Here is a 9,770-nt window from a genome sequence, read left to right as displayed (position 1 = left end):
GACCGTGAAATATCTTCGAATCTAAATCAAACGGTCATGAGGCGACTGTTGGAGTTCGTGCGACTGTAATGGCGGCGGTCAAGAAATAACGGACATCGAGAACAAAGAGATGGGAATTACTGCTGTGGCGCTTTGGATTCTACAACACTACAAGTTGGAATGAACATCGAAAGTCAATGCCGATATAAAGTAAGCCCGTTCCTTTTGTTCCCTAATTTTATAAAACTTCCATTTGCTATAATTAGTGTTAGCCTACTCGCAAACGTCAGGTTATGTATCTAGCTTTATGCGTACTAGCCAATTTGCACTATACTTTTAGCACTTAATTATTTTTGCTTGGTTTCCGTACAGATCAATGCATTTAAAATTGCAAAAGAAGTTGTTTACTTTCGGTGATTAGCTCAATAATGCTTGCCGGGTTTTTTTTGTGCACCGTTATTTCAATCTTATCGCTTGCCATAAATGATTTCTATATAAATCAATAAGTTGCACGTCTTACCTAAGTTTTATTCAGTAATAATACGCTAGTAATTATCATTTTAAAGTTCGACAATTTAAATGAAGCTTTGTAAGCGTACATTGTACCGTTAAAAATACATACCTACCGTTACTTTCTTTGTTCTATGCCACGCTTGCTACTTCTATGCAATATTTTCGTTTTGCCTTCTTTCTTCTGCATAAAAATTAATACGTTTATTTGCTTCGACGCATTAAAAATATATTTTAGTTGTTTAGACCAGTTAAACTTGCATTTAAAAAGCAATTGCAATATAGGTTCAAAGTTCATTGAGGTGAATTCCTATGGTTCAAAGTCCGTTGTGGTAAATTCCAGTGTACTCGTCGCTGCGCGCTGTGACTGGGGGCCTGTTGCTAAGCGGTTTCTGGGCTGTTCGCGAGTACGAGCGCCGCGGAGCCGGGTTCGCCTGACGCGGTCGGTGCTGCTGGCGGGTTCGGCGGCAGCGGGTGCTGGATTGACGGCTGGATCGTGTTACTGGTTTGATTGCACCATTTTATTTACTTAGCTCATTGTTTATTTTAAAAAATGACTGAGGAATTAATTAAAAAATTAAATAGAAGGCGCGGTGGGCTTAAAAGTCAATTGACGGTTTTTAAAGACTTTGTAAAAACTATACAAGGGTCCGAGCTCTCGTCTTTAGTAGTAAAAGAGCTGAGTTTGCGATTAGATGGACTTCGTAAAATAATGGTTGATTATGATGCCGTACAAGTTCAACTTGAAGATATTTGCTCTAATTTAGATGAACAAATAGCAGAACGGACCCAGACCGAAAGTCTTTTTTATTCACAAATTGCGTTAGCGCAGGATATAATTGATACGTTTTCGGCCAAAAATGGTGGCGGTAATGACTCAACTAAATTTAGTTCTTGTGATGAAAAACATGCCTCAGTTCGTCTACCAGTAATAAATTTGCCGACGTTCGATGGAACTTACACACGTTGGTTGGAGTTTAAGGATTTATTTGAGTCATTAATCAATAATAACGAATCAATTGCGCCGATAAATAAATTCCACTATTTACGGAATTCATTGCAAGGAAGTGCTAGTTTAGTAATAAGGTCAATTGATTTTTCTGCCAGCGGATACGAGCTTGCGTGGAACACATTGTGTGAAAGATATAATAATAAAAATATTTTAATAAATAATCATTTGAGCGCGATCATAAATATTAATCCTATACATAAGGAATCGTTTAAGTCTTTAAGGTATTTAATAGATACTGTATCTAAAAATTTAAATTCTTTGGATACGTTAGGTATTTCAACTCAGGGTTGGGACCCATTAGTAATATTTTTGGTCTCGGCGAAGTTAGATCCCAAAACAAATGGAAAGTGGGAGGAGTATAAAGGCAGTTTTTCACGCCTACCCTCAAGTGAATTAAATAAAAATTCTTCCGAAGTACCTACTTTAGAACATTTTAAGGAGTTTTTACGTAATCGGGCTAATGTTTTAGAAACGACGTTTTGCAGTCGGTCAAATGAAATTAAACCTGTTTTTAAGGAAAACAAGAATACTAAGTCTTTTGTTGCAGCTGGCGAGGGACCACGAATTAATTCGTGTTTAGTATGTGGGCAGAACCACCATGTTTACCAGTGCTCCAAGTTTAAATCTATGAGTCTGGAGGACAGGCTCGTGGAGGTTTCAAAACATAAACTTTGTAACAATTGTCTTCGCGCGGGACATGATGGTTCTCAATGCACTTTAAAGGGTTCCTGTCGTAATTGTAAGAAAAAACACAATTCACTTTTACACTGCGAAAGTGTCAGTAATAATAGTAATAAGGTTGCAACTATCGACATTGCAAAACGTATAAACTCTTCCGTTAACATGTCAACTGCAGATGATGACGAGTCGGGTCAAGTTATGTTGTGCACGGCTCAGGTCGAAGTATATTGTCCTAAGAGTAATACTACTCATCTCGCTCGCGCGCTCTTAGACAATGCTAGTCAGTCGTCTTTCATCTCTGAGAGTTTTAAGAAAAAGTTAAATCTACCCACAAATAAAATTGAACCATTTGATATCACTGGGATCAATAAACAAAAAACGGAGATATCCGAACGTATCCAACTAAAGGTTAGGTCTCGCGTTAATTCGTATGAATTAGATGCTAATTGTTGGGTGATCCCCACAATTGCAGATGATCTTCCCTATGTAGCAATTGATGTTGAAAAATTGGATTTGCCCCATGTTGAGTTAGCCGATCCGTTGTTCTATAAACCGGATGAGGTCGACATTTTGTTGTCAGGGGACAAATTTTTCAAGGTTCTTAAACCTGATCAAGTAGAGTTAGGAGAAGGAAAACCCATCCTACAAGATAGTAAGTTTGGATGGTTAGTAGCTGGTCGCACGAACGAAAGTTACAACCGATGCAATGTTTATTGTCATTTAGCCACTACAAGGCGCAAGACGTCACTACAAGATGTCGATGATTCTCTGAAGCGTTTTTGGGAGGTGGAAAATTTGCCTTCCGATTGTAAGTCTTTATCTATTGATGAAGAGTTTTGTGAAACTCATTATGTTGAAAATACAGTTCGTTTACCTGATGGTCGATTCTCTGTACAGATGCCATTCAAAGAAAAACCCGAGGATGCTCTCGGAAACTCATATCCTATAGCTATGAGACGTTTTTTAAACTTAGAAAAGAAGTTAGATAAAAATCCCATCGTCAAAAATCAATATCGCGATTTTTTGCAAGAATATGCCGATTTGGGACATATGACTGAAGTGGGACGGCCAAGTTTCGGGTGCTATTTGCCCCACCACTGTGTTATTCGTGAGCAAAAAGAAACTACCAAGCTTCGTGTCGTTTACGACGCTTCAGCTCTGACAAGCTCTGGCAAGAGTCTGAATTGCATTCAGGCTATAGGTCCGGTTGTGCAAAGTGACCTATTTTCAATTCTTTTGCGTTTCCGTACTAATAGGTTCGTTCTGACAGCTGACATAGAGAAGATGTACAGGCAGGTCTCCCTCAGCGAACAACAGCGCCACCTGCAGCTCATTTTGTGGAGAGACCAGGCTGATCAGCCTGTCAAGATTTTTCAGCTCAACACTGTTACGTATGGGATGGCTTCGGCACCTTTTGTCACCACAAGGTGTCTCAAGCAACTAGCTCTTGAATGTCAGGATGAAGTCACGTCTAATGTTATCAAAAATGATTTTTACATTGATGATCTCAACACAGGGTCGTCAACGGTAGAAGAGTTGAAATATATTTACGAAAATGTTGTCAAGGTCCTAAATTCTGCATGCTTTCCCCTGCGCAAGTTTCGCACAAATTGTCCACAAATTTTAGAAGATCAGTCAGGGTCTACAAATTGCCTTGACTTTAATAATGATGCTTCCGTTTTAGGCCTAAAATGGTCCCCTCAGGCGGATACGTTGCATTTTCCTATAGACTTTGCACCGCCAAATAAAATAACAAAACGAACAATCATATCTACAACTTGCAAATTGTTCGACCCATTGGGTCTTCTTTGTTGTTGTATTATTAAACCTAAGATTCTTCTTCAGAATTTATGGGCTGCCAAATTGGACTGGGATACTCCAGTGCCTTTGGAATTTGAAAAAAGGTGGTTGAAGTTTGTCAACAATTTGGATCATTTGTCAAATATAAATGTTAGTAGACATGTTCTTTCCGATTTACCTAATACAGAGCGCACAGAAATTCATTGTTTTGCTGATGCGTCCCAAGAGGCTTATGGAGCTTGTGTTTATTTGCGGTCGGTTGATAGCAATAATCATGTCACAGTTCGATTGCTTTGCGCAAAGGCCCGAGTGGCCCCAAGTGGAAAAATTTTAAGCATTCCAAGGCTCGAGCTGTGTGCCAGTTTGTTGGGCGCTCAATTGTGCACGAAAGTAGCTCAGTCTATAAAAACTAAAATTGATAAATATGTTATGTGGACCGATAGTATGGTTGTTCTCGGTTGGCTTAAATCGCAGTCTAAAACTCTGCAAACTTTCGTACGCAATCGAGTAAATAAAATTAATGAGTTGACTCAAGGTCACGAGTGGAGACACGTCCCTACGGATTCAAATCCGGCAGACCTAGCATCGCGGGGTGTTGATCCGCAGCATCTGCCGTCTTTGTCTTTCTGGTGGGAAGGTCCTTCGTTTCTGAAGAAGGATTCTGTTGAGTGGCCTTCTATGCCTCAAGCTCCTTCAGACTTGCCTGAAGTCAAGGCGTTATTAACAACTGTCAGAGACGAAACCTCAAGTTTTGGTGATCCCGTCGTATCATTCGATCGACATTTGAGTTATGTACGTTTAAAAAGGATTTATGCGTACGTTTTCCGTTTTATAAATAACTGTAAGACATCAAAAACCAAACTTAAGGGACCTTTATCAGTTCAGGAGCTTAAAGACTCACTGGCATTTTTAGTTAAAAAATGTCAAGCGCAGTCGTTTCAGAAAGACATCCAAAATTTGAGCCAGGGTAAACCACTTCATAACCGAAGTAGAATTTTATCTCTTAACCCTTTCGTAGATCCCAGTGGTATTTTACGTGTAGGAGGGAGAATAAGCAATTCAAACTATCATTTTAATAAAAAACATCTAATTGTGTTAGATGCTAAGCATCATTTTACAAAACTTCTTATGAGGTACGAGCACTTGCGTCTATATCACTCAGGTGCTCAGTTGATTTTGTCTTCACTGCGGGAAGAGTTCTGGCCAGTAGGTGGTAGGAATTTAGCTCGGAGTATATCTCAAAAGTGCGTTGATTGTGTTAGGCAACGAGGTAAAACAATTCAGCCTATAATGGGTGACCTACCGAGTGTAAGAGTAGAATCAAGTTCCGCTTTCCATTCTACTGGGATTGACTTTGCCGGTCCCTTCATGATAGCTAATAAGAAAGGACGCGGTAGCCGTAATACTAAAGCCTACCTTTGCGTTTTTGTCTGTCTCGCTTCCAAGGCGATTCACCTCGAGGTAGTAAGCGACTTATCCACTGAGGCTTTCATACTGTGTCTACGCAGGTTCGTTTCGCGTCGGGGCAAGCCCGAGTTTATTTACTGCGACAACGGTAAAAATTTTGTAGGCGCGCACAATGAGCTGGGTAGAGTTTTACGGTCCAGCTGTCATCCAGTTTCGGATTACGCGGCTAACGAATCCATTAATTTTAAATTCATTCCCGCGTACGCGCCAAATTTCGGTGGCATATGGGAGGCCGGCGTCCGCGCAGCTAAGTTTCATTTAAAACGTATTGCGGGCAACGCGAACCTGACGTTTGAAGAGTTGACTACTCTTTTTGTGCAAATAGAGGCTATCCTCAACTCCAGACCAATCACTCCTCTCTCGTCAGACCCCAACGACATGAATCCCCTTACCCCAGGGCATTTTTTAATCTCTCGGCCATTGACTTCTTCTGTGCCTTCTCTACCCGTCACGGGAAATCCAGCTACCAGATACAAGCGCATCGAGCTACTCCGGCAGCAATTTTGGGAGAGATGGCGTCGTGAATTCATGGCTGAACTTCAACAGCGCGTGAAATGGAAAACCAATCAGCGAGGAATCCAGCTTGGTGATCTCGTGCTTTTAAAAGAAGACAACCTGATGCCGCTACAATGGCGCATGGGGCGTGTCATTCATCTCTACAAGGGCCCTGATGGTGTTTGTCGGGTCGCTGATATACAAACAGAAAAAGGTCTAATCAAAAGGGCCGTAAACAAGATGTGTCTTCTGCCAACTGATCCTGAACCCAATGACGGTTAAAGATTATGAACTTAAACGAAGTAGACACTAGGCAATAACGGTTGAGACAAAAGCAGAAATAAAATAACATATAAACATAAACACTTGTTAAAGTTACTGCTCTTGTACAATCTTTAAGTGAGCCAGAAGGAATGCAACATATGAGTACGAGTGAGGAGGTTTGTGTACGTGTATGTGTGATGTGTGAGTGTGAATGTGTGGATTGAGGTGAATGAGAAAAAGAGAGAGAGAGAGAGATGTTGGGAGTGTTTGAACCAGTGCACTAATTTCCTTTCAGAAGGCTCTCGGTTTCTGCATAGGTTAAGGTACTTAGCCATTCCTGAAGCTTTAGTTTCAGTTGCTTGGTGGTCAGGTTTTTAATGTCGAGTTTACTGCAAACTTTGTTATATACGTAAGGATGAAGATGTGAACTAAACCTTTTAGCGAAAGTTGTAGCAGACTGTGGCAAGGGGAGTTTAAAAATACGTTTCTCTAATAGTGTCGTATAGTTGGGTGATCTCAGGACCTCCGTGTGCATCTTCAGCGTGACGCGCATTACGAATAAAGCGCGCACGCTGAGGACGCTCATATCTTTATATACATTGGCAGTTGGATACCTAATTCTTTTTTTAAGTATGGTCTTCAAGACTGCTCTTTGAGATCTTTCGAGGGTTATCAGGTTAGTTTTAGCAGCTCCCCCCCAGGCGGAGATACAATAGGTCAGTACAGATTGGCATATACTTATATATATTGATCTTAGCAAATCCAACCCCGCTGCATTTCGTAAGTTTCTAAATACGTAGATTAACTTGCGGACTCGGTTGGCCGTTATGTTTACATGCTCCCGGAAATCTAATTTTTCGTCCACAACCACGCCGAGGTATCTTATATGTGGAGCTCTGCTGATCCCGTCACACGAACATGGTATGGACTGCTGGTGGAGATTGTGACAGCTGTGTATTTTGATTTCCTTGCAGTGAGCAGGGGCTGAGGCTTTGGTTTTGTGGAAGCAAATATATTTTGTTTTAGCCAAATTGAGGGTCAAAAGATTATCTTGAAGCCACGCTGAAATCTTTCTTAATCCACTTTCCGCCGAGGTGAAAGTTTGTTCCCAAGTTTTCCCATGAAAAATGATGGCAGTATCATCAGCATAACATATAATATTTGCATCGGGAATAGTGGCATTAGCCAGATCATTGATATACATAATAAATAATGTAGGTCCCAAAATGCTGCCCTGTGGGACACCGTAAGTTATGGGTAGGGGATTGCTTAAGTTCTTGTCAATAGAGACGCGTTGGCTTCGTTCAGACAGGTAACTGCGAAACCACTCAAGCGCAATACCCCTGACACCACTAAGTTCCATTTTCCTCAATAGAATAGGGACGGATACCGTGTCAAATGCCTTGGCTAGATCTAAAAACACGCCAAGACATGAGTCGTTACCATCAAGGTGTTGGGAAATTAACGTAGTCATATGTGACACCGCCGCCTCAGTCGATCTGTTTACGCGGAAACCGTATTGATTGTCCGAGAACATACTGTTTTTTTCCATGAAACAGACCAAACGCCTGTTTACTAGCCTCTCTAAAATTTTGGAAAAAACACCCAGTAAAGATATAGGGCGGTAATTGCAAGGTTTCGTTTTATCTCCAGTCTTGTGTATCGGAATTACCGCAGCTTCTTTCCAAGTATCAGGAAACTTACCCGTGGTGAGACTTAGGTTACAAATGAATGTTAGTGGCTTCAAAATTTCACCCTTGACTGCTTTTACGAATTTATTTGTAATCCCGTCTAGCCCTGGAGCACTATTTAGTTTTAAACCATCTATTATGGATTCTACTTCTGCTTCAGCAGTAGGTGATAGAAACATCGATTGCGAGGGGCTATTCTCAAGCGCAACCTTAGAGGCCAGATGCTCCTCCGTGCTGTTACTGACTGTAAGGATGCTGCTTGCCAGGCATTTCCCAACGCCAGAGAAATAATCATTGCAATTATCAAGGGAAGAAATTATGGTATCTTTGGTTTGTAAGAGAGCTTGTGGAGTTTGTTTATGCTTTTGTGTATATGATATCGTCTTAATAGTATTCCAAAGCTTTTTAATGTCGTTTTTGTTATTTTGAAGTTCAGAAGACTCGTAATTATATTTTAACTTTTTGAGGAGTTTGTTGTAAAAGTTTTTATAACGAGTATATGTTTGTTTCAAATTTATGTCGTTCGGAAAACGCCTGCTTCTCGCATGAAGACGATCCCTGTGTCTGGAACATCGAAGAAGACCAGGGGTCATCCAAGGTTTTATAGTGAACTTAGAATGGCTGACGGAGATACTTTTGGTATGCTTTTTTACTACTTCTTGCAAAACACTATCAAAGGCGGTGACTGCTTCGTCTACTGTCTTAGCGCAAGTTATCTTATCCCAGTCAGCGTTTTTTAGATCCGCCGTAGCAGCAGGAATATTTAGTTTGGTAGTCAAACGGTTAGATTTAGGCGGGTTTCTTTTATTAAAAATAACTTGTATTTTGATTTTTATCACCCTTGAAAGTTTTTTCTAAGAGGTAATGTTATAATGCCGATTAATTCAATTTTTGAACAATTTGTATGTACATGATTCTCTAGGAACGTGAGTGTTACGTTTATTGAGATATTAACCTGAACCAACGAGGCCTTAACTAAAATGGGTATATTACGACATATAGACAATGTTTTATTATAAAACAAGGGCTTTTGTTTTTGTTAATACGCTTCAGAACAAATGCGAGTATTATCCAAATGAGCTTACGTTTGACGAGGGTGAGCCGGTATTAAGATGTCAGTTTCTTTTATTTATATTTGATATCTGCAACAGTTTCATTATACAATAAAGTTCTCCTTTGTGGATACTTCAAAACACAGTGGATTAGTGGCAACCTTTAGGAATTATTTTCTAGTCATTCGATTTCTAGCCGTCACTTCAGTCTTTTAAATATATAATTTTACAATATGGTTGCTAACCGCTGGTGGCCTAACGGTAAGAGTGTGCGACTTTCGATCTGGAGGTCGCGGGTTCGAACCTCGTCTCGTACCAATGAGTTTTTTGGAACTTATGTGCGAAATGTCATTTGATATTTGCCAGTCGCTTTTTGGTGAAGGCAAACAGCGTGTCCAATACGGCCTAGTTAGGTACCCTTCGGGTTGGAAGGTCAGATGGCAGTCGCTTTCGTAAAAACTAGTGCCTACGCCAAATCTCGGGATTGGTAGTCAAAGCGGACCCCAGGCTCCCATGAGCCGGGGCAAATGCCGGGGTAACGCAAGGAGGATGATGATGACGATGGTTGCTATGGGCAAAGTGGAGAAGACTGAGCAGGTAAGCGGACCCTGGCGCTAGGCCGGGAAAACCCGGGGTTGAATAAGAAAAAGGTTGTTTTGTTCCGTTCGGCGTTGAGACCCTGCATGGGTCTGTGGGGCCCTGGTACCCTGAGTTTCCTTAACGCGGGAAAGAAGTGGTACTAAGGCTGGCTTTAGTGTCACGCGGACCGACCACGCGGAGCGATCCGCATCCGCACGACCAAAAGTTGACGTTGTTGTC

The sequence above is a fragment of the Leguminivora glycinivorella genome, chromosome 5, assembly GCF_023078275.1.
Source record: "Leguminivora glycinivorella isolate SPB_JAAS2020 chromosome 5, LegGlyc_1.1, whole genome shotgun sequence".
NCBI classification, from domain to species: Eukaryota; Metazoa; Arthropoda; class Insecta; order Lepidoptera; family Tortricidae; genus Leguminivora; species Leguminivora glycinivorella.
This window is presented reverse-complemented; position numbering follows the sequence as displayed.